Below are 25,403 nucleotides of genomic sequence, written 5' to 3'. Positions count from 1 at the left end.
CCCAGCCCAGCAATCTCCCGAGGGCAGAACAAGATGAGGACGGCCTTGCCAGGTCTGAGCTTGGGAGAAACAGGGGCCTGCCTTTAGGGACGTGCGCCTGGGGTTGATGTGTCTTAGTCACTGCAATCCAGACACACAGACTCTGATTTCAAGTTCTGAGCTTTGTGAAGATTCAGGGAAATCTTTGGGACAGAGATCTGTTGAGGGAGTGTGTCACTGTTGAGAGCCTGCAACTGCCTTTGTCAGTTAAGAATGCTCTTTAGGAAGATTTGCAGGATATAATTCTGGTTATGTAACTGGCATCCAGGTGGCATAATTGTATCTTTTATCAGCACAGATACATTATATCAGGGACATGTTTTGTTCTTACAGACAATTTTTGGTTCCTGAGAACCTCTAAGGACTAAGGGCATTAACTCACTCAAAAAAATGGACAGGGTATAAGCATCCGACTCCTCTCGAAGGAGATCGGGGAGACTTGGGAGAAAGTTGGGTGGTGAGAAGCAAGAGCAAGAGAGAGACTGACTTTTCCCTGCCCGCCCTTTCGTGACTTTTAATTTGTGTACCTTATGTATGTGTTATTTATTCTAAAAAGAAATTTAAAACGTTTTGTAATAAACAGAGTCAGTATGGTCTCAACTTCATAAAATCAAACAGATAGAACAAGAGAACTACAGTGAAATTTAATAGTACCCCACTTGCTATGATGAGGTTGTTTCTCTTATCTGTACCTTTGGATATTTTTGTATATCTTCCTCAATGAACAATCATAATAAATAGCATTGTTTCAATGACTGTGAAAGTTACATTTTTTTAAACAGTCAGAGGAAACATTTCCATAGGCCACTGCTACATTAATCTGTAGATCAGGCCCAAGCTGATAAGACAGTCCCCACCCAAATGCCTTTTCCATTTTCCAGTTTCTTCTCAGTTTGCCAGTGAGTGGGCTATGTTTCTAGGTCTGATTCATGGATCTCCTGTTGTTCACTCAGTCATAGCGAAACATCGTGCGTACATCACCCTTCGTGATGGCTGGGTTTCGGTTCAGTTAACCTCCCTGTTATCACTATCATCTCCGCCGTCATCCAGCACCATCACCCACTGTCAGCAAGCTTTTTTCAGTTCAGAGCTGTGTGCGTTTTTAAGTGCTTGCAACCTTTAGCCATGTGCTATGGGGGATGTGGAAGTGAATCTGTTCTGCCCCCTAAAATGCTCCATGGCACAAGGGAGAGAGCATATACGGAGTTAACTTCCATTGGAACCAGAAAGTGATGAGGCCTTTAAAAGGTACCATGCCGTATTATGACTGGCAGATGGGAGAAGCAGGAAAGGCATGCTTCAGGGAGGAAACCTTCTTTCCTTTGACCCTCCTGAGTTCTTCATCTGAGCTTTTTTTCTCTCTAGTCTTTGTCACAGTCTGCCATGTGTCATGGCCTTACCTTGGTCCTTTCTCTTGCCTACCATGGCCCAAGTGAGTGTCTTGGTGTAACAGAGATACCAGCAAAATGCTGTGGAGCTTGGAGGAAACTGAGAGTAACTCTGAAGGCAGAACATGTAGAGGAGCTTGCACGTGAACAGGCTCGAGGGACAGATGGCATTTAGATAGCAGAGGTGGAGGAAAGAGTGAGTTAAGATGAAGAGGAAGGCAAAGAGGCGGGAGGTGCTCTGTGGGGATACACTTCTCTGAACTTTAATGTCCACATCTGCAGCGTGAAGATGATCACACCACTGACCTCAGAGGTTGCTGTGCGCATCAAGTAGCACATCAGTACAGTACAGCTAACATTTACAAAGCACCCACTGGGTGCCCATGGGCACACAACTAACTAGGAGCAGAGCCAAGATACACACTCGAGGCTCAGAAGTGAGTACCCTTAGCCACTATTCTATACTCCCCCCAAAGGATGAAAAAGTGGTCCATACACTAAAATATGTGCAAGTGTGTGTTACATCATTCCTTCTAACTTGAACCTGTCCCTTCGACCTGAGAGGTTTCTGAAATTCTAGATTGTTTCTGAGATAATTGAGCTTCCTGGAGAGTCACCCTGGACCCCCCCCCTGATTTGGCTTTTGGCCTGAGGTGTTGGAAGGGCCACCCACTCCAGGCCTGACCATGACCAGAGCCCCTTGACTCCCACTCTGAGGAACCACCAGGCTTCAGAAGCCTCTCTTAGTTCTGAAGTTCTCTGTTGTCAAAGATAGGAGTCCCTGAGGCATCTTCCAGGTTGATAGCCTTGTTGAAGAAAGAGTCAGCCCAGGGCCAAGTTACTTCCAGGTAGTGAACAGCTAAAGGCTCATCCTCACCTTTGCCTAATAAATACCATGACACATTCTTTGAGGAGACTTTTCATTTTTACTTGAAAACTGCTAACGAATTCATGGCGCAGTGGAAATCCAGTCTTGGAGCTGGCAATGTGGCAGTAATTCCCTAAGTATTCTCTGTTATTTGTTCTCGTTATTGCTGTCGTGGTACCTGCAATGGTACCATTACTGGTCTTGACAGAAAAATTATCCAGGAATAAATTTCCTTTTCTGTGCTCTCTTAGGAAAAACAAACCTTTAGAGCAATAACACGTTTGACTTTTTAGCTCACAGTGCCTTTCATATACATAACTTTTGGTCCTCTTAACAATGTTTTGGTGGTGTGTGTGGAGGCTGAGAGAATGGGAGGAAGATGCGTGGAGGAGAGGTACCAATTCCTTCAGATTCATAGGGACTCAGGCTCAGAAAGGTTAGCAGTATGGTGAACGTCAAAAAGCCAGTCAGCAATAATGTACGGACTCAAATGCCAATTTCCTGCCTCCAGACCCCATGCACTTCTAACTTTCCTGAGCTCTGTGAGATGCCCCATCCCCAGGCCCTTACAAGTGAAGGGAGACACTGTGCCTGGTTTCCACACCCTCCCAAGCCCATCGTCAGCTACATTATTCTAAGGAATCTGTCATTCTCAGTTGGGAATGCAACTCAGGGCCTATGGTTCTCAACTGTGGGTGATTTTGCCCCCAGGGAATAATTGGCAATTTCTGGAGACATTTTGGGTGGTCACAACTCGGGAGAGGGAAGTGGGTGCTACTGGCATCCAGTGGGTAGAGATTAGAGACGTTGCAAGATGTCCTACAATGGAAAGAACAGCCCTCTATAACAAACAATTGTCTGGCCTCAAGTATTAACTGAGCCAAGGTTGGGAAGCCCTAGGTTAGAGTAAAAGGAAAACCCTCCAATTCCCAGATTCCCATGTACATAAGGAGATTTCCATGAATGTCTCCTTTTAAAAAACATCCATAGATGTTTTCATGGATTTTTCCCCTCCTACCACAATGAGGATCTATCAAATATGTCAGAAATGAAAGGGGAAACTGAGGCCCAGAGTAAAGAGGTGACTGCCCAGGGTCACCAGTTCATATGTGGTAGAGAAGGAACAGGCCTGTCCTCCTGTCCCGAGTTGAATGCATTTTCTACTTCATCATGCTAAATTTCCCGCTTACCGGCTCTGCTTTGAGCCATTGTCTGACTCACTGACTCAACAAATGTTGTGATCTGAATATGCTCACTGACACAGACATGCTTATAGCTTATTCTAACACAGAACAAGGAGTTGGGAAACAACCTAATACAATGTGAGAAGAACCTCTTTGATTCTGCCTCAGTTCCCTTTGTGTCTTCAGACCCAGGCCCCTGGCACAGCTGCTGGGCGGGGTGGAGGTAGGAGCCTTTTCCTCTCTCCTTAGGAGACAGAAGGTCAAAGCTCTCTACTGGAAATGAAACTGACACCATCTAAGCCCTCAGGCTTCCTTGCAGGAGGCACATTACTGAAAATACCTAAGTTTCTTGGAACTGAAAGATTTTTTTTTTTCTTGTTTGATTTTTCATAGCTTGTTCTGTTGGTTTACTGTTTTTTACTCAGCCCCTCAGTGAAACTTTCTAGGGACTGGAGGTTTCACTTTCAGGGGCTGAAAGTTTGGGTTTGGGCTTTTAAAGACTTGATAAAGGCAATAAATTCTTCTAGGCTGAGAGTGAGTTTTAAATTACATGAACACACAAAAAATTGCTTAGACAGTATTTGTTGAGTAGATTCATTCATGCAAAATATTTATTCGACATGTGCTCTGTATTAGAGTCTGCCGTGGGCGACAGACATACAGCCCTGAGCCAGACCAAGACGTTTCCTTTCCTCAATTGCTTACCGTCTGGCTGGGGAAGTGAATCAGTTAAATAGCTCCCCTCTTCTCCCCCGAGACACCCTTTATTCACTGTATCAGGAACTTAGCTCATATTTTATTCTCTTACTAGAATACTCTTACCTTTTTTCTTGGTCGGATTCCTCTTCAGTCTTCAAGGGCCAACTCATTCATTCAAAAAACCAATAGAAATCTCCCTAGCTGACTAGGAAATGCTTGTTGAGTATATCTTCAACCTCTTCTCCAAGTGGCTGCAAAACCATTTCACATTTACTGGGGCTCCTCATAGGGAAGCAGTGTAGCCTGTTTGTTAAGAGGCACCTGTGTTTAAATCTAAATTGTATCACGTACCTGCTGGTGCCTTGAGCAGGTTACTTAGCCTCTTTTGGAGCCCAGTTTCCAGGTCTGCTGTGAGGATAAAATGTCACAGAGTTTGTGCAGTGCCTGGCAGGTGGCAACTACTCAGGACAGAGTCAGACCAAGTGCCAGGCACTAGGTAGGCCCTGTGCTATGAAGGATCCAAGAACCCAAGGGACATGGGCACTTGCCCCCAAGAGCTCATCATATAGGAAGTAGACAGAAAGTTCACAAAATCTCTGCAGAAGATAGACATAGATGTGTTAGGACATTCGCTATAAGAAGTATTTGGGAACAGGTGAAAATTAATTCTGAACAAATGGATCTGATTCTCTGCAAAAGCTCTTGGAAAGAATAGAAGAGGGTTTGGGATTGAAGTGGGATTGGATATGGGCTGATGAGCAGAGTTAGCTGGAAACATAGTTAAACCTAAACTCTTAAGGGTTTTGAATGCTCAGTATGAAGGTTTGGATTTCCACTCGAGGGCAAAAAGGAGCCACTGAAGGTTTCTGGCTTGGAAGCCTGGATTAAGTTGATTAGATCCCTATCATCAAGGAGTTCACAGTCTAGTCAAGGAGAGAGACAAGTGGAGAATGAACTGTAAAAGGACGTGATAAGTGAGATGCTAGAGGCATGAGAAAAAGTGCTGTGACGTACATGGAAGAGGGAACGACTAAGGAAGAAAGTTCTGTGAAAGGAGAGGAAGAAATCCAACACTGAGCAGTGTTAGATCCTCCACTCTTGCAGTTCCAGATCGGATTGTACTTATTCTTTAATTTTGTCTGCTTTCCTCTCTGGATTGTGAACTCCTGAAGGGTCCAGGGAGAGTGACTATGCACAACAAACGGTCAAAACATATTGATTAAAATCAAAGATTGGAGGTAACTCTGGGCAGAGCATACAAGTGGATTGAGAAGGAAGATTATTGAGGCTGGGAGACCACTTAGGAAGTTTTTGCAACAGCTCAAGTGAGAGCTAGTAGGCAGGAAGACGAGTGATAGGACGAAGGGATAGGATGGGCCAGAGATAGACACAGAGAAAGAACAAACATCGGGAACTGGTGGAAGGTGAAGAGGGTGAGAGAGGACGAGGGGTCAGAATTTACTCAAGATGTTGAATCTTGGTTCTTGGAAGGGTGATGATGCTATCAACCTATCAATGCAAATCAGAAGGGCTCAAATCATATAGTCATGACACAAGTAGGAATTCAACAAATATTTGTGGAAAGGATGGATGGTTGGATGGATCTTCAATACTAAGCAGGCAATTATGGACTCGTTTATTATTGAGGCTGAAGGGGAGCTCACCTGTCCTCATCTCACTCATTCTATATATGAGTGAAATAAGGTAAGATGGGGGAACTGACTGCTTTTGATCACACAGCTACTAGGTGATAAATTTAGGGCATGAAATTAAATCTCTGGACGCCTAGGCTAGTGTTCTTTCCAGTATGTTATATGGTTATTTTCTTCAATTCTTAAAAAGAATTTCAGAGGAAATGGTATGCATGAATATCATATACCGCTTGTAATTTGTTTTTTTTTTAACTAAAAGCTACATTGGAATTTCATTTCCGTTTTGCTGATTAAAATAGGAATTCTGAAAATCATGCATATTGAATGAGGAGTCCTTGGCTTTGGGGCCAAATTCTTCCAGTGGCTGTTACCTTCTACAATCCCATTTCCCCAGACATTCCTCTCTGGCCCACCCAGATGCAAAACTTGCAGCTGAAGAATGTGGGGCATGCCTTGGTGAATGTGCGGGAGAGTGGCTAGCATCATTCTGAGGGTAGTTCCAAGGGTATATTCGTTACTTTGCAAAGATGAAATTGACTTTTAGATAAATAGCCACTTGGTGATTTAGTCAATCCACATCTATGAGTCACGACTCCAAAGCAAAGGGACTGGTTTCCTTAACCAGTTTCCTACCCCTCCTCCAAAACCCAAAACCAGGCTTGTTATTGTCCACCACTTTGTATGTACTGAGCGTCTCCTGTGTGCCCCTCAACACACTAGTTGTCACTGTGGAAGAGAAAATAAGTTCAAGATATAATTCCTACTTTAAAGAGTTTGCATCCCGATTGAGGAGAGGAGAGTCACAAGCAAAAAAAGCCACACTATAATTTATGATGTAAAAGCGCTTTGGTAACTTTCAGACATTAAACATATAACAGAGTGAGAGAATCTCAAACTCAGAAGTTTATCACTTTAAACTTCTTTGGGGTGTTTGAGGAGGATGACAGCATCCTAGCTCCTAGGTCATCAGTCTCTGAGCTCAGAGAACACATCTTCTCACTTGCTTGTCCTTCAGGGACAGTATTATGCGGAAAGATGAATCAACTAACTAAATGGAATGTCATGAAGAGGTAGTCACAGAGTGCTAGGAGAACAGGAGAAGGGGCATTCCAGCCAGCCTGAGCCTCTGTCCTCTCTCCTCTCCAATTCACCTTCCAGGCTGAGCCAGCTGTTAAAGCTTCTGATGGGTCCCTATTGTGGCAGTGTGCTTTAATCATAGCGATGACCAACATTTATTGAGCATTTACATTGTACCAGGCATGCTCCTTAATATTCTGCACGCATTATCTCATTGTATAGTGACAGCAGATCTGAAATCTTGGTGCCAGCATTGCCAATACCTAGGTGTGATATTAGAACTGTTCACTTCCCTAAGCCATTTCCTCATCTGGCAAATGAGGAGGCAGTTCCAGTGCTGGAGGGCGAGTGTGAAAGAGGCCGTCCCACTCTACTGTCCGTAGGAGTGTAAACTAGTACAACACTCTTCAAAGGGAATGAGGTAATTCCTAGTAAGATTTTAAATGTGCATAGTCTTTGATTTAACAACCTAACTCCAGGAATCCATCCTATAGAGATCATAATGAGGGCACGTCAGGATTCACACGCAAGGATGTTTGCGGCAGCATTATTTACAAGCAAACAGGGTAAAGCGTCATCAATGTCTATCAACAGGAAAATAGTTGAAAACTTGTGGTCTATCTAGTCTATAGACTAGACTGCATATGAAGTATGGGGTTGGAAGTTTTTTCACAACATATTTTTAAATTAAAAAACAGATCAATATGTAAGGCATAATTTCTTTTCTATAAATATGTGTGTGAGTGTACATGTATATATATATATATATATATGTAGAGGGAGATATATTTGCTTTAACTTGGGAAGATATCTTGACTGATAAATGCTAACAGACTGAAGGAGGAAACTTTAAGTTTGTTATGTAATTTTTAAAAAGAAATGCATAAGGGTAATTTTTACTTTTGGGGGCATTTAGAACTTTCCAAATACAAAGTAACATCTGCCCTCTAAGGAAGGAGGACCTGGGCAAACAGGAGGCTTTTTTGTTCTCCGATTACTTACCATTATCTAAAGGAGACCCAACAGAGAAAATTTTCTGTGCCTGGTGCGGGCAGTCTGGAGGGCTGGGTGAAGACTTGAGATGGGAAAGAAGGCAGAGAAAAAACCCTGAGAAGGCAGGAGGCTGGTGGCCACCACTCCAGGTAAAGCAGTCAGTAAAGACAGCCTAGCAGGTCTCTTCAGAGAAGAGGAATCACATATTCAGTTTGAAATTATTTGAACGTTTTATTTTATTTTTTTAAATTTTATTTTATTTTAATTTTTGGCCGCGCCATGCGGCTTGCGGGATCCTAGTTCCCCAACCAGAGATCAAACCCGTGCCCCCTGCAGTGGAAGCACAGAGTCCTAACCACTGGACCACCAGGGAAGTCCCCAGTTTGAAATTATTTGAGTTGCTATCATGCCTCCTTCTTCTGTGTCCAACCCTGGATACTCTTCAATGAAGCCTATTTCACACACACACACACTCACATTAAAATTGAAAACTTCTGTAACAAGGACAAAGATGACTTCCATCATCTCTAAGCTCCCTTCTGACTAAAATTTGGGGTGTCTCTGTGCCTTTTTATTTGTCTGTCCTTATCTGGACCCACCTCCATCCCACCTTTATCTCCAGAGAGGCCGGCGTGTCTACTAAGGTGTTTCCTCCGGTTCATCCCCCAGGTAAGCCACCTGCCCTTTCACACTTTCCAGCTTCTTCCTGTGATTCTCTTGGTCTAGGATTCCTCCACTTTCTCTGCCTCATGGATCCTACTCAACCTTTATGGCTGTACTCCAATGCGCAGTTCCTGGAAAACTTGCTTTTCCTGGAAAACTTGCTTGTCCTGGAAACAGGATCAGTCACCTTCGTGCTCCCGATACACTCCACGCGCACCTTCCTACTGTTAAATTGGGTAGAGGAAGCAAAGTCGCCATTGTTCTCTCCCTGAGGCCAGTGGATGTGTTTACTTGTCTCTTCAGCCTCTAGCACAATGCCCCACCCATTGTAGATGCTCAAAAATTGTTGGAAAAATAACAAATGTACAAATTAATGAATCCAGCTTTGTCTAGCTTTGATTTCAAAGTCCTTCCTGGTGCTGAAATCTTTCTCCCTATAACGTGCACCCAGTGATCCAAGATCTAAGGCAACATTCTGCCCCAGACACCTCCTGCTCCACCCACAAATATGCCCTAAGATCACTTCATCAATTGGATGTTCCAGGCTGTGTTGGCCCCCAGAGGGTCCTCGAAACCTGCTGAGATTCCCAATGGTCAGTTTCCCCAGGCCAAGGGGTGCGGGTTTACTGGGTCCAGGGCTGGGCCTGTCTGAGAGGTGGTTTCTGGGCCATAGGAAGTGATGTCCGCATGAGAAGAGGGTTTTTCTCAGCGTAAAAGGCTGATTCTGCCCTGCAGCTGATGGCCTTTTAATAGCTCAAGGATCACATGAGAGTCCTTGGCCTAGCCTAGCTGGGCACGGAGAGCTGGCAGTGCCAGGCCTGGCACAGGAGATCCCCACCCAGGTTAATTGATCTGTTTCCTCCGACAGGCCCTGGGCAGGAGTCAGCCCATTTCCCTCTCTGTCCAGATCTTTCCTGTGCCAGGCTCACAAACGAAATTTTTCTGAGCTGAGCAGGTCAGGTTGGCGTTAAGTTGTCCCTGTCTTGTGTGTGTACACACCCTCCTTCATTGCATCTCTCTTCTCTCTCCTCACAGTTTTCTTTCATTCCCAACCTAGTTCTGATTTTTTCTCCTGATGTCTGTGCCTGTCTCTTTTTTAGCATTTTAATGTCCTTTCATTCATTCCCTCTCTCCTTCCCTCCTTCCTTCCTTTCTCCCTCCCTCCTTCCTTCCCTCATTTCCTTCCTTCCCATATGTATTTGTTCTCAGTCTTTCTTATATCTGTCTCTCATTCCTCCAGCCTCAGTCCAGACTCTTCCTCCATCTCCTGTCCACAAGGACTTTCTCTCACTCCCTCATCCCTGTGCCATCTCACCTTTCACTACCATTTAAGAAGCCTCTCCTTTCTCTCTTGCCATTGGACAGAAGTCACATGGATTTTTATATCATCTCCCCCTCCTTCTCCTCCTCCAAGCTTCTGAGTGAAAAGGCCACTCGATCCAACATTGTTTCAGGTACCACCCTTGGTGCCTGTCTGTTGCCAGGATCCCCTCCCAGTGGCCAGGTTGACAAATGCTTATGCACAGTGAACAGACCTAGGTCCCTGGCCAAAGTCAGTGGGGGGTTGGCTCTGGGATGCCCTCATGCTGAGACTGACAACCCAAAGTTTAGGAGTTGGCTTCTTGCTCTTGTTCCCCATCTCCTAAGCCTGGGCAGGGTCCCTCTGTGTACTCTGGCCACCCAGGAGTGCTCTTTGATGAGTTTACAGCCATAGAGAAATAAGGTAGGAAATCCAATGAAGCCAAGCCTGATCTGCCCATTCTCTGACCTTTTCTGATTCCTCATAAAGGATGAAATGGAGGCCACTGCTAAGCTTATCATCACTCTGAGGGCCTTCAGGGCACAATCTGGATACGGATGAAGTGCCTCTTTCTTCCATGAATGTATTCAATCAACAACTGAGCAGCATTTCTGGCCTTGGAAACAGAAATCCAAAGACGTTCCCAGTTCTCAAAGAGCTTATGACTTACCAGAGGAGATGGATCTGTACGTAGGGAAATTAGAAACCTCGAGGAAAGTATGGACGAGGCGTTGGAATATAAACTGACTGGCAGATGGGAAGATACACAAGAAGGAGCTAGCTCAACTCTTAATTTTTGCAAAAAAAAAAAGGAAAAACATTCGTGTGTGTGCAAGGTGGTTGGGGAAACTGGTATTAATTACAAGGGAGAAAAATGAAAAATTAAGAGGGAAAGTATGAAAAAATGAGTGATGCCCTAACAAAAACTAATGGTCAAAGATTTAATCCACTCCCCATCCCTATAAAAAACTGATATTTTTATTTAAAGTGGACACATGTCATCAGTCCCTAGGCTCTGATTACGGGTTAGAAATACGAAAGCCAGAGGAAGAAAGACATGGTAGAAAAAGGACTGGGAGCCAATAAGTTGAATCACAGTTGTCTTTAACTTGCCACTTTGAGCAAATCTCTCCTTCTTCAGCCCATAATGATTCCAAAGTCCCATCAACTTTATTTATTTATGGCTGCATTGGGTCTTCGTCGCTGCGTGCGGGCTTTCTCTAGTTGCGTTGTGCAGGCTTCTCATTGCGGTGGCTTCCCTTGTTGCAGAGCATGGGCTCCAGGTGCGCAGGCTTCAGTAGTTGTGGCTCTCGGGGTCTAGAGCGCAGGCACAGTAGTTGTGGTGCACGGGCTTAGTTGCTCCACGGCATGTGAGATCTTCCCGGACCAGGGATCAAACCCATGTCCCCTGCATTGGCAGGCGGATTCTTAACCACTGCGCCCCCAGGGAAGTCCCCCCCATCAACTTTAAATGTGATGTTTGTTTCTCAGGCTGATGGCGATCAGCTGGGTTCTGCCCTGGCCCTGCCAAGTGGACCTTCTGTGTCTTCCTTGCCTGTCCTGTGTTCCTAAAGCCACAGTCTTTTGGGGGAAGGGAGTATGGGGTATATTTTCACACATTTTTGAGGAATAGAAAAATATTTGAGTCCTACACCTCACCTTCCAGCCTGCCATTCACTATATGTTTCCAAGCAGGGGGATAAAAAGAGGCAGAAAAAGACTTGAATTTTCAAAGGGTAAAAAAAAACCATATGGAATAAAGCAAAAAGATAACCCAGTTCAGCCCCTAATTTTAAGGATGAGGAAAATGAGGCCCAGAAAGAGCTAGTGGTTTGACCAAGTTTACAGAGCAAGTTAGTGACACAGCCTGGACTTGTCGAGTCCTGTCGAGCCAGCGGCCAGTGCTCTTTATCACACCTCAGTCCCTCAGGTGCTCCGTGCTCAGTTTGCCTCTGCAGTCTGACACCGAACGCCAATGGTGAGACTCCATCCTTGACTGAGACATTCCATGTCCTAGAGAGTGCGTCAAGGGCCACTACAAAGTGTGCACTGCTGGGTTCCTGGGAGCTGCCACCCTTCCTCAGGATGGACCACTGAGGCTTTCTCCAGCAGGCAGGTGTCCCATGGGTGAAGGTCAACACTACTGAATGCAAGTGGGCTTCTGGGGGCAGATCTGCTGAGCATTTCAAGACACAGCAGATCCTCTTCTCATCCGTGCAGAGGATGGGGTGAGGCCCAGTGAAGAGGAGATGGAGCCCTACCTGTTTGAGTGCTAGAGGCCACGCACCTCTCAGTTTCAACCAGGACAATACACACAGAATCACGGTTCTCCTCCCTAACCCTCACAAAAGAAAACTGATCCTTTAGCCATTGAAATAACATGACTGAGGTCAGGAAGGGTGCATGGAGGTCAACATTGTGGACATTTATACAAATAATAATTTTCCAGTGGGAACTGTGAACTCTCCTTGTCTCTTCTATTTTTAAATGCTAATTGCTTCTGATTTTGTTGATGTAGGCGGAGCTAATAAGAACGTTTGCTTCCTAACCATTGAACTTAATGTATCTGTTTTTGGACACTTGTGATTTATTTTTGCACACAAGCTCCAAATTGGTGCTAATTACTTGAAAGGATCAGGGTTTCTATTCCAAGAGGGATGACGACAGAATGTCAATTTGCAGTGTCTGAGCATAATGTCCCAATTATCAATGCATTCCAGACCAGAATGGACTTGGCACCTCCTTGAAGGGATTTGGCTGCACTTTTATCAGCCGGTCCCTGGACGTAGCTTCATTAAAACTTGCTTTCTAGTAACTTGTGGGTGTGCCTATTCTTTCCTCTGTCTCGAAGACCCTTTAGTGACATATCAGTGTCCCAAATACCTACATTTCCATGTCCAGCTTGAATGCTTCTCTCTCAGAGCCTTCTTTGATCTCCTTGGCTAAAGACAAGTTTCACTTCCTATCAAAGTCCCAGAGTACTTTGCTGATCCCTTCTTCAAAGGACATAGCACTTTCTACATTGTATTGAAATTGCCCACCTTCTTATCTCCCTTCTGCATTATAAGCCCTTCAGAGACAATACCTTATCTGAGTTATCTTTGTCCCCACTGACTGCCCGCTGAAACTTCACCTGTGCCCTCTGCTTAATAAGTGCTTTTTTCATTGATTTAACTGAGTTTTTTTTTTCTCTAATATTTTACCTGCTCAAAAAAGGTTTTAAGATAGGTTTAAATAAGTATGGAACAAAGGAATGACTACATCTATACACACACAAATAAAATGACTAAAGTCTATAATGATGATATGAAGGGCATCTGGAGAATCCAACATTTAACTATCATACCTAGGAAAAAACAAAACACTGTGTTGTGGGGGACGGCTGGGAAGTAGTGACAAAGGATTTAAAACTTGACCACTACCACCAAAGGAACCAAAACTTCTGAGATGGTATTTGCTCAACACAAATGTGTAGATGAGCATGCCAGATGAAAACCCCCTCATGGGGGTTCACTGACTACATAAAATGCACGTGGAGCATATTGTGACCAAGGAGATATGGCCACAGAGGAGAAAGAGGAAAAAGGTCCATCCTTATTTGTTCATCTTCCATTCACTCATTCATCCAACAAAGTTTCATAGAGGAGCCTGTATGTCAAGTACTGTGTCTGCAGTGTGGATACAAAGGTGGATAAGAACATACTAGCTTAGTTTTTTAGACCAGGGGTCAGCAAACTATGCCCAATGGGCCAAGTCTGGCTCACCATCTGCATCTGTGAATAAAGTCTTATTGGAAGAGAGCCACACCACTAGTCTGTGTAGTGTCTGTGGCCACTCTCCCTCTCCAACTGCAGAGCTGAGTAACTGACCGAGGCCATATGCCCCACAAAGACAAAACTATTTCTTATCTGTAATCTGTCCCTTTATAGAAAAAGTCTGTTGACTTGGTTTGTACCCTGGTTTAAAAATCCTTAAAATACACCAAAGACAGTGCCATGTAGAGTGAGGACAGGGTTCCATGAGAGACCTAACACAGACTTGGAAAGTCAAGGAAGGCCACTTGGACTGGGCCCCTGAACACAACACGTGCCGGGACACTGGGGCAAGAGAGAGCCAGGTACTGTGGAGAGCGGAGGCAGCTCAGCTGGTGGGAGTGTGGAGTTTAGGAGTGGGGTTTAGAAGTCAGAAGGAGACAAGGCTGGAAGGTAAGCAGGAGTCAGAACAGGCAGGGCCGCTTAAGCCTCATTATGGAGTTAGGTCTTTATTCTGAAGGCCACAGAGAGCCATTGATAAGTTGTAAGCAGGGCAGCAACAAGTTTCAGAGTGTTGCTTCAGAAAGACCACTTTGGCTGCTTTGTGGAAAATCAGTTAGAAGCAGGGTAAGACCAGCACATAGCTGGTGAAGAGCTGGCATGGAAATCCAGGGGCCTGCGTTAAGGTAGCAACATTGGTGATAGGGATCAGTGGACTGATTTGAGAGATATTTAGGAAGGAGAGTTAATAGGACTTGCTGGTTGAGTGTTGGGGGGAGGAGGAGTTAGAGAGGTAAGTTAAAGAGGATGACAAGATTTCTATCTTGAGAAGCTGGGTGGAAGGGAGGACCCTTCACTGAGATGGGGCACACGTGAGGAAGAAAAGGTTAAGAAGAAGGAAAAATATGGGCTGTATTTGGGGCATGCTGAATTCAAGGTGATATCCACAGGGTAGTTAAATATGTGGGTTTAAAACTCGGGTGGGTCATCCATTCTAAAGATCAAAACTCAGGAGTCATTAAGATCTAGAGAGTAATTAAGGCCATTAGCGTCAATCACATTTCCTCAGGAGGCTACGTAGAGTGAGAAGAGGAAAGGGTCAAAGAAAAAATTTCAAGACCCCGAGGAATGCCAATACTTCCTGGAAGAACAGAGCTCAAGCAGTCCTTTAAAGAGCCTGAGAAAGAGGCTCCAGGAAGGAAACCAGTACAGTTTTGTGTCCCAGAACCAAGGGACATGATCTAGCAGGGGCAAGAGTTTCAAATAATTAAGAAATGACTACTGCAATAAAGATTGAAGCTTAGGGCTTCCCTGGTGGTGCAGGGGTTAAGAATCCTTCTGCCAACGCAGGGAACCCGGGTTCGATCCCTGCCGGGAAGATCCCACATGCCGTGGAGCAACTAAGCCCGTGCACCACAACTCCTGAGCCTGCGCTTTAGAGCCTGCGAGCCACAACTACTGAGCCCACGTGCCACAACTCCTGAAACCTGGGTGCCTAGAGCCCATGCTCCGCAACAAGAGAAGCCCATGCACCGCAAAGAAGAGTAGCCCCCGCTCACCGCAACTAGAGAGAGCCTGCGTGCAGCAACGAAAACCCAACACAGCCAAAAATAAATAAACAAAAATTTTAAAAAATGAATAAAATCTATCCTAAAAAAAAAAAAAAGATTGAAGCCGAGATAGAGCCAGGACACATTTACTATGGTCCTTCAGCACGGCAGCTCGGGTAGGGTGGTCAGAGCAGAAGCAAGACTCCAGTGAGCTGAGCCATGACCGGGAGGTGAGGAAGCCGGGACAACGCAGTGAGGCAGCGCACACCATATACAAAGGAATCTGGATGGGTCAGACAGCTGACAAGGCACGTTTCTCTTCTGTTCTTTGTCTCTGCTTCTTTTTTTTTTTTTTTAAGTTAGGAGAAATTTGATCATGCTTAAACATTAACTGGGAGGAAACAATGGTCTCATTTTAATAAATCACTAGGGAAACTCGGCCTCTGCCGATGACTTCACAAGTCATATCTCACTAGAAAAAGAAAATTCAGTAACCCAGTGTGTTCTCTTTTTGTACTTAGTTCCAGGAAGCTTACAATCAAATTCAGTTCCTTCTAGATGTCTGGTAGTATTTACTGCCACTTCCTTCACCTGCTTTCTGTTCTGTTTTGTAGCTCAGTATCTTATTTCTAAAGAATAATTATTGTGAGCAGTTTACAAGGCACTTTCACACATGATATGTCACAGCATTCAGCCTCCATTTGGCACGCATTTAATGAGTGCCCTTAGTGGCCATGCACTTTGCTCCATGTAGCAGACACAACGGTGAGTAAAACAACTCAGTTGTTTCTCTTGCAGTCTGGTTGAGGAGACTGACATCGACTGCATTAGTATAGTAATAATTACAACTGTGGTAAGTGGAACAAAGGAAAGTACTGGAAGCCCTAAGAATCTGAGGGGTCAGGAAGAGTATCTGAAGCATGAACAGAGACTTGGAGATGGTGAGGGGAACCTCCAGTCACAATGAAATCTCCTCTATGGAAACCCTGTGCATGATCATCCAGCTCCTGCCTGGACACTGGCGGTGATGGAAACCAGTGTTGCAGTTTTGGACAGTACAAATAGTCAAAAATGAGCAGAATTTGGCTCATGTAACCTCTGCCCAGAGACCTATACCTTGAGCTCACACAAAGAAGCTTAATTTCTCTCTAGCATGGTCTTTCACAGCTGGAAGTTGGCAGCAGAAAGGCTGCAAGTACATACACTTATAGATAGATCTATTCTCTCAGTTAAAAACAGGTTTTCCAATTTTCTTTTTCTCTATTCCCAGATGGTGTCGTGTTTAAAGAGACTTCTAATTGTTTACAAATATTCTTCCTTAGCTTTTTCTATAGAAATACAACTCCTTCCTCCCATATACAGAATTGTTAGCTAGACACCTGCTGCCCAGCTAACAATTCCATATCTGGGAGCAAGGAGTTGTAAAAAAGACTACATTTTCCAGCTTCTCTTGCAGTTAGGTGTAGCAGATTACAAGTAAATTTTAATAATCAGCTCTCATGGAAGGAAACAAAAGCCTTGATTCATAGCATTTGCCCATTTCTGTGGTGTTAATTCTCCTGTGATTGATTTCAAGCCGCCAACATGACTCACTGAATGCGGAGTTGAGAGGAAATGCACGCAGTGGGCTTTCACATGCCCTGGGACTGGGCTCCAGCACACCATTGACTAAATGGATCAGAAGACGTAGTTCTCAATGGGATGTGAATGGAAGCAATGTGTACAACTGCCCAGATGTGCATTAAGTGGAAGTGGGGGACCTCCATCTCCCCCTTTCCTCCTTTCAATGGTCTGGAATATAGACATGGTAGAGAACCCATTTTATACCATGAAGATAAGGGCAATATTCTGGAGATGGCAGAGCAAAAAGATAGGAAGAGCCTGGCTTCCAAATATTTTAGAACTACCTAACTAGCCCTAATTTCCTTGTGAGTAGTATTTTTTATGTAAAAAAGAAAGAAATTTCTAACTTGTTTTGGCCATTACTATTTTCGGTCTCTTGCAGAACAGGTGAAATTGTACCCCAACTGATACAGTCATCCATTACAGAATGGCAACCAGACCATTGCTCTAACATCACGCAGAATCCTGCTACTTACAAGGCACAGTGTGAGCAGATGAATTAGACATGCTCCCTGCTCCAGAGAGCCCAGCCCAGGACAAAAGATGTCAGGTACTCAAATCGCTATGAGGGAAGGTAGAGGTAATGAGTGCTGTAAGGCAGCGCAGATGGTCAACCATGCAGATTTAAAAGAGGGAATGGGGCTTCCCTGGCGGCGCAGTGGTTGAGAATCTGCCTGCTAATGCAGGGGACACGGGTTCAAGCCCTGGTCTGGGAGGATCCCACATGCCGCGGAGCAACTAGGCCCGTGAGCCACAACTACTGAGCCTGCGCGTTTGGAGCCTGTGCTCTGCAACAAGAGAGGCCGCGATAGTGAGAGGCCCGCGCACCGCGATGAAGAGTGGCCCCCACTTGCCACAACTAGAGAAAGTCCTCACACAGAAACGAAGACCCAACACAGCAAAAATAAATAAATTAATTAATTTTTAAAAAAGGAGGGAATGATGATGATGATGATGATGATGGTGATGGTGATGAATGAGGCAATATTTGAACTCAACCTTCAAAGATGTTTATAATTTTGACAAGTAGAATGGAGCAACAAAGCATTTCAGGCAAAGGGATTGTACTTTTCATTCAGCTTTTAGATTCCAATCATTCTGAAAATGCGATCCCTCAGAAAATATCTAGATTGTTATTTTTTCTTCCATAATAGAACAAATTAATATTTAAAACTATGACAAAAATGTTTCAGATAGTTAAGAGAATCAATTGTTTTCTGACTCTCTGATCCCCCCATTTACAAAAAGCCCTTGATTTGTTCATTTTGAAGCATTTTGGTGGATTAATTAAAGCATTCCTCTAAGTGCTTTCCTAAGCAGATCTTTCTGGGCTTATTTTGAACTATGAAAGGTGCATAGAGACACTAAAATTTTATCCCTTAAAAAAATCTATAATGCAAAATTTTCTAATGCCAAAAGGCCTCTCTTTCAATTAATTTTCCTTAAGGGAAGAAATGATGCCTTATGTTCCTTTTTCATTACTTTGCAGTGCCCAGTACAGTGGTGAGCACAAGAGAATCTCTCAGTAAATATGTATTCATCTGAGTGTGAGTCACAGAATTTGAGATTATGAAGGAGGATGTTGAGATTGTAGGGTGAGGAAGGGACTGCATAAACGGCCTGGGGATGTAAAGAAAAGTCTGGCATGTACATGGAAAAGTCTTAGGAACGAGGCTTTGAGATGCCCGCAGATGCTGGCGGCAAACTCCAATCTCCTCTTCCCTTCATTTCATAGGTCAGATGGTAGAGTTCCTGAAGGAAAATGGCCTCAATGAAGGTGACAAAGCCACTGAGTCCTAGAGCTGGGTCTAGCTTTCTAGTGCTTTTCTGAGCTGACTGATCCTTGTTTTCAAGTTGTTTTTTTTTTCCAAATTTCTGTTACCATAGACATAATAAAAAGAATCCTATGCATTTTTTGACATTCAAATTCACACTGTGTTCCTTCCTGAGAAAATTAATGCATGAGTACATATAAAGTAGTGGGAACAAAGCCACATATTGAAATTCCAAGGCTTGAAAATGTGACTCCTTTTTGTGAAGGAGCAAAAACATTAAAATTGGGGAGTTTTCCCGACCCATCAGGACATCCAGGTATTATCTGCTTAGCTTCTCCCTCTCTGTGGAGTGAGAGTGTACAATCCAGGCAGGCAGATTCCCCAAGTAAAACAGAGCAGAAGACAGCTAATCCCCATGGGGTTATGTGAAGATGGAGTGTGAGACAGGGAGAGAGGAGATGAAGGAACCAAGATGGTACGGCTAGGATGACGAGGATGGAGCCGGTTCTTGTCAGGTGTGCAAGAAACGGAGAAGACTGGGGTTCTTAATAGGAGGAGATGTGAATGATACTTCAACCCCTCTAACGCATTAGTAACAAAGTATATTTATAAGGAAAACTTTTTATGGATTAGGCATCATGCTGGAGTGAGAATCAAGTTCTGGTCCAAACTTACTAACTTTTGTGTAACTTGGACAGTTTATCTCCCTCCTGAGTCTCAGTTTCTTCATGGACAAAGTGGGATCTCCTCCACATCTGGTGACCTGTGCCTCTATCACATGTTCAGATAACAATATTGACGTTTCTGAGAGAACTTCAACTTTTCTGATTGCAACATACTCTACCATTAACTTCTGTAGAGCCCTGACAATTATTTTCTTTTGCTTTTTTTTATCACTTAACAACTGGCTAAATTATTCAGCTCACAACCCATTTCATGATTCAAGTCATAGAAGAACCAAGAGAAGTAATATGGAATGTTACTTTATTTTCCAAAGTTGGAAGGGGAAGTTGCCTATATATTTACTAACCAAAGATAATACTTATTTGTATTACCCTAGAGGGGTAGAAACAGTCATATAACTTTAAATTCTGTTTAAATTTTCCTGAACTCTCTCCCATAGTTCAAGCCTTTAAAGATAAATTATCCTTAAGTTTGGCCCAGAGATTTCCTTTATTTGGGGCCAACAGTATGGACTGTTGTGGTCCAAGCCACAATCATGTTAGGCTTAAACTCTTGGAGTAGGCTATCCATCCACCTCTCTTCTCCTCACCGTACCCACCTCCCAAGTCTACTTTCCACGTAGCATCCAGGGTCATCCATTTGAAACCCAAGCCAGATCGTGTGACATCTCTGCTCAGAATGCTCCAGTGACTTCCTGTCTCACTCAGAGTCAGAGCCATGGTCCCCTTCAGGGCCTGCCAGACCCAACAGCCTCGCCTGCTGCCTGTCAGACCTCGATTCCTACCCCTTTCCCCTTAGGGACTTTATTCCAGCTACCCTGGCGTCCTTGCTGTTCCCAGGACACCCAAGCAGCCTCCCGCCGTAAGACCGTTCAGATGATGTTTCCTTTTTCGGGAACATTCTTCCCCTAGATGGCAACAGGGTGCACTCCTTCCTTCAGGCCTTGGCTCAAATCTCACCTCCACTAAATAGTACATCCATGCCCTGTATCTCCCATCCCCTAATGTGTTCTGCATAGCATATAGCATCCCTGTTATATTTCCTTTCCGTGCTTTTCTTGCCTGTTTCTTCCCACTAGAAGAATTGTCTGTTATGTTCATAATATGTCTGTTATGTTCATTGACTCTTGTATCTTTAGGGCTTAGAAGTGAGTGTGGCATATAGTCAGCATTCAATAAATATTTATTAAATGAATATTCAGAGTGAGTAGTTTTTTACATATTTTGTATGTATTTTGTATATTGACTTTATTTTTTTGGGCAATGTGTACAGAATAATTCAAATTAGGCAACTTTTATTTTTTCTCAGATATAAAAACAATGACCACAAAAAACGTCAAAAGTCCCTCTGAGATCATTGCCAAGCAGGGCAAATTTCAGGGCACTGTAAAAGGGCTGAGCTAGTGGTCAACTAGATAAAGTTCAGGACACTTGAAAATGCAGAAGTTTGACTGTATCACCCATCATGAGGCCAATTCTACCAAGTTGTAGAGTATATACAAGTGACCAGTGTTTCCCTTCCCTCCTGGGGAACTTAATTTTACGGACAGAGGTGCTATGTTGCTATGTCACCTGACAGTAGCTGTACTGATGTGGAGATCTGCCTTGTAGATTGTAAGACCGTCATATTATCTTGATTCTACCAGTGTTAACATTATCGATGGCTGGGGCTCAGGCAGGCAGTATTCCTGTGTGGCTGAGACTGGGGGAGGTGGAAGAGATACACACAGGGAAAGAGCACTGGGAAAAGGGCCCAGAGCCTCAGTGGGTGATTTCAAATCTGGGCTCAGCCACTCCACCCTGGGTGAGCTCAAGCAAGCTGCTCAACTTCCCCAGACCATAGTCTTCTCTTCTGCAAAATATGAGTCACAAACAATTCCTGCTTTACCACCTCATGGCATGAAATAAAGAGTGTGAGAATTCCTCAAAGTAAATAGGACTCCATGCAAACCACTCAATAAATGACTAAATGCCACTACCTGTGTTCCTTAGGCTGATTCCTGAAAAGATGAGTGGGCATGTCTAAGTAGACAGTTTCACCTGAGTCCAATCTTTCACCAAGAGAGTGAAATCAGGGTAGGGTTTTATGCCAGTTTTATGGCATTTGACTTTAGGAGTTATACTTGGGGATCTGTTCATTCATCCAACAACACATCTTCTGAGCACAGCCCTGTTCAGGGATTTAAGTTCAAACTAAGGCCTCCTAGCTCTTCTACTGGGGAGGGTGGTTCTGTGATCTTGGACTCTTGGACATTTCTGAATCCCCAAACCAAATACTAAACAGTGAGGACTAGAGCAAGTCACATTACTCTCCATCAGGTAGGTTAAGTAATAATGCCTCCCTAATAAGAGTTGTGAAAATTAAAGATTAGAACAGATAATGTTTGAAAAAGCATTAGGAAGTCAATAAAGGACTATATAACTATTTGGTTTCAATAAATGATTCATGCTTTTCCTAATCCAAATGTTAATGATGATATTGTTTACACTATTTTACTGTAAGTCTTCTCAAATATGTTGATTAAATGGGTAGTCTTTAGCTAATAAGTGCATGAATAATTAAAATCTTTTATTGGATTTTTATCTGACATCTTACCAAAAAAGAAGAAGTTGGCTTATTGCTTATAAATGCATATATATCACTGTGCCAAGACGTTTATCTACACAAAAAATCACTGTTGTCATCCTAACAGACATTTATTGAGCACATGCTAGGTGCCAAAGACTGGGCTAAATACTCTATTCTCTATCACCTCATTTAATTATCAAAAGGTAGGTACCATTATTATCTCCATCTTATAGATGAGGAAACTGAAGCCCATAGCGTCTAAGTAACTTGACTAAGGTCACACAACTCTTAAGTAAAAAAGACAACTTTTTAAACATATACACAGTGTACTTGATATTACTTTATACTACATCTGTCAAAATAAAACTTTTCAAATGTCTTGAGTGAATCGCAATCAAGGTCTCTGGCACAATAGAACACAGGCAAAATGTTAAAACATAACTAGTGAACCTGTGCGTGCGTGTGTGTGTGTGCGTGTGTCAGAAGGGATGGGAAACAGGCAAAAAAGCATAAGAAAATTCTAGCTAAAGAAAATCACTGATTGACCACAAGTTGTCCCTCCGCACTTCTTCATGTGGGGAGACACTTGCATGCTTACTAACTGATTCACTAACCAACAAATGACTGAGCACTTATTATGTGCAAGGACAAGTGCTCAAGTCTAGGGAACACAGAACACTTAGTCACAGAGACTCCTCCTTGGACCTCACAAACTCCTGGATAAATTGTTAGATAAATGCACTGAAATTATTTTGTGTGTGTATATGTACTACTTAAGTAAATTGCCTCTGGAGTAGGCTCATAAGTTGGTTCTTACCCAAACTGCCCTTTTATGCAACTGCTTAAGAAAAGACATAAGGGAGAATGTCCAACTTTGTGAAACATGAGGATAGGATTTGGAGAAGAGGGTGAGTTATTTAAATTGGTCAAGACATTGGGACATAGGATACTTTTAACTTCAGTGGAACTTTGAGGTCTTTGCAAAAGAAAAAAAAAAAAATCCAATGTCCTGAAAGCTAAATAAAGCAAACTGGGCCTCTGATTCCCCAAGGTTCAGATTAACAGCCCAACTCTTCTGTGGAGGACAGGAGGAATGAGGGACTGGATTTCCATTATAAATAACCCCAGAGTTCAGTCAATATCTATTTCTTTTGAAGCCCTTTAAGAAACTTGGGATGAGGCCGGAGGGGACATACCCACCAGGCCAAGCCAGGAGAGAAGGGAAATATCTATAGCTGATTTCATTCTGCGTAGCATTTACTGCTGCAAATCACAGCTAAAAAAGCAGCCAGTGGCAGCAGAGACAATCCCCAGCTGGAGGTCCCTGTCACCAAAATGTCTCTTCTCTGCCACTCAGCAACATGGCCTTGGCTTCCATCTTGCGGTATATTTGCACTTCCCCACCTCAGAAAACAGAAAGTCTTGGAGTTAGCAGCCATGACATTCATATCCCAGTCCATCCAAGTACTAGCCACAGACAGGTTATCTTACCTGTCCATGTGAGTTTCCTCATCTCCCCATGTGGTTGACTTCATAGCACTACTGAGTCACTCAGGTGACATGAAGGACCTTAAGGCATATTGGGAGGTGATCAAATTTCCCAAACAGGAAGGTGTAAATAACTTAAAATCTAAAAAGTTTTGAATACAGATGACTGTACCCATCCACAGTCGAAAACAAAAATGAAACTAGTGAATGGTGCACATAAAACCATGGATACACACCCAGTTGACATAGAATGGAACCCAAACTCACTCACTGGTTCTCAAGATCCTTTTTACTACCATTGTGTCTTTCTCTATCCCCCTTATGTCTCTTGTAATTGATCAAATTTATTGCCCAGTGACTCAGGAGCCCAGAATATGGGCTTGTTCTTTAATACCTCCATTTACTTGTTGGGCTATTTCCACCTCCTGGAACGCCCTTCCCCCTATACGTCTGCATATCCAAACCTGTCCAAATGCAGCCTTCTCCAGGAATGACGCTGTCTCTGATTTTCCCTGTTTGTAAATCATCTCTACTTAATCTGAGCATCCCTAGCATTTTTATTTGTACCTCATATTCTAAAAATTTATATTCCCATGAATTTGTCAGTTCCTTGAGAAGGATTATGTCTAATTCCTCTTCGTTTCACTTACCAGGGAAATGATAATAGCTAATGGCTAAGATTTACTGAGCACTTAATGTGTGTGATCTCTTTTAATCCTCACAGCTAACTGAGGATGTTGATACTGGTATTTTCCTCATTTTGCAAATAAGGAAACAGGGGCCCAGAATGGTTAAGAAAGTTGCCCAAGTACACAGCTACTAAGTGATGAAGTCAAGTTGGAAACCAGGAATTTCCAGTATAAATCCATGGTTCTTAACACCCATGCCTCCACTCAGTGCATGTTCTTAGCATAGGAAGTACTCAGTAAATGCTTATTAACTGAGTGAATGAACAAACGGATGAATGAAGAAAGTGTGAGTCTTCAAGCATGAATACTCCCATTCTATGTACAGGACTTCAAGTTCTCTTCAAGTAGTGGTCACTCCAGGAATATTTGCAGAGTTAATGAATGAAAGAATCAGTACTAGAGCAGATGTCAGGGAACTGCTGAGTCTAGAAAGTTCTCAAAGGGGAGTCATTCGCACATTCTTTCGACATTTACTGACCACTATTTATTCTTTCAGCATTTAGGCTGCTATATACTGCGAAGATGATATGGAATAAAGAATAAATCAGACATGAGTCCTGGTCTGTGGGTGCTAACGTTTTGGTAAGATGAAAATTGACTGGAGTTTTTCAAGTCTGAATAAGAGCAGACATTGGCAGAGTAAAGATAACTCAAGCTCAGGGAATGACCAACAAAACATTCAGAGATGAAAAGTGAGGTAAGCCTAGTGCTGAAGGAGCAAGAGCCTACCCTTAAAGAAGAAATACAGGGCTTCCCTGGTGGCGCAGTGGTTGAGAGTCCGCCTGCCGATGCAGGGGACACGGGGGTTCGTGCCCCGGTCCGGGAAGATCCCACATGCCGCGGAGCGGCTGGGCCCGTGGGCCATGGCCGCTGAGGCTGCGCGTCCGGAGCCTGTGCTCCGCAACGGGAGAGGCCACAACAGTGAGAGGCCCGCGTGCAAAAAAAAAAAAAAAAAAAAAAAAAAAAAGAGGAAATACAGCTGAAGATCATGAAGAGTGACTGATGACTCGCCCATCAAAATAGGGAAGCTCTGTCTCGTAAGGAAGATGGTGGCATCCAGGCGGCTGAAACCACGAAGATACTGAACAAATACTTAACCACAGTCGACTTCACCCTTGCTGCTTGGGCTGGTGGCTAAGGAGTGGAGGACCCATTCACCGGCCAGGGCTGGAGGCATGGCAGCGCTGTGGTGGGAGATCCCAGGCTCTTGCAGTCACTGCCTCACTCCGAACAATGACTCCCTCATGTAGCAGCTCTGCAAATTAGGGCATTTAGGAAAGTAGATAATCACAACTCCTTTTTCACTGAGCTGTTGTGAAGACCAAAAAGCTAACACCTGAAAAGGGCATAGAACAATGACTGGTTTATAAGAAGCACTCACTTAAGGTTAGCTATTTTTATCATACTTCTA

At 43.6% G+C, this 25,403-nt stretch overlaps 1 long non-coding RNA gene across 22 annotated transcripts in view; it reads right to left on the bottom strand.

Annotated features, from left to right (window-relative positions):
* The window catches only part of LOC114486608 (uncharacterized), an 85,026-nt gene that overhangs the window by 38,127 nt on the left and 21,496 nt on the right, over positions 1 to 25,403 (bottom strand). For 15 of the 22 annotated variants that reach the window (XR_008617201.1, XR_008617197.1, XR_008617198.1 and 12 more), the window contains one exon: positions 7,910 to 25,328. The exons of 1 other annotated variant lie outside the window; for it this stretch is intronic. This is a non-coding gene — a long non-coding RNA (uncharacterized lncRNA). The remainder of the gene's footprint in view (positions 1 to 7,909; positions 25,329 to 25,403) is intronic. 6 more of the 22 variants (XR_008617194.1, XR_008617205.1, XR_008617193.1 and 3 more) reach the window with 4 other exon arrangements.

The sequence above is a fragment of the Physeter macrocephalus genome, chromosome 1, assembly GCF_002837175.3.
Source record: "Physeter macrocephalus isolate SW-GA chromosome 1, ASM283717v5, whole genome shotgun sequence".
NCBI lineage: Eukaryota > Metazoa > Chordata > Mammalia > Artiodactyla > Physeteridae > Physeter > Physeter macrocephalus.
The sequence above is the reverse complement of the archived record's forward strand: the minus strand, read 5'-3'. Positions and strand labels throughout refer to the sequence as shown.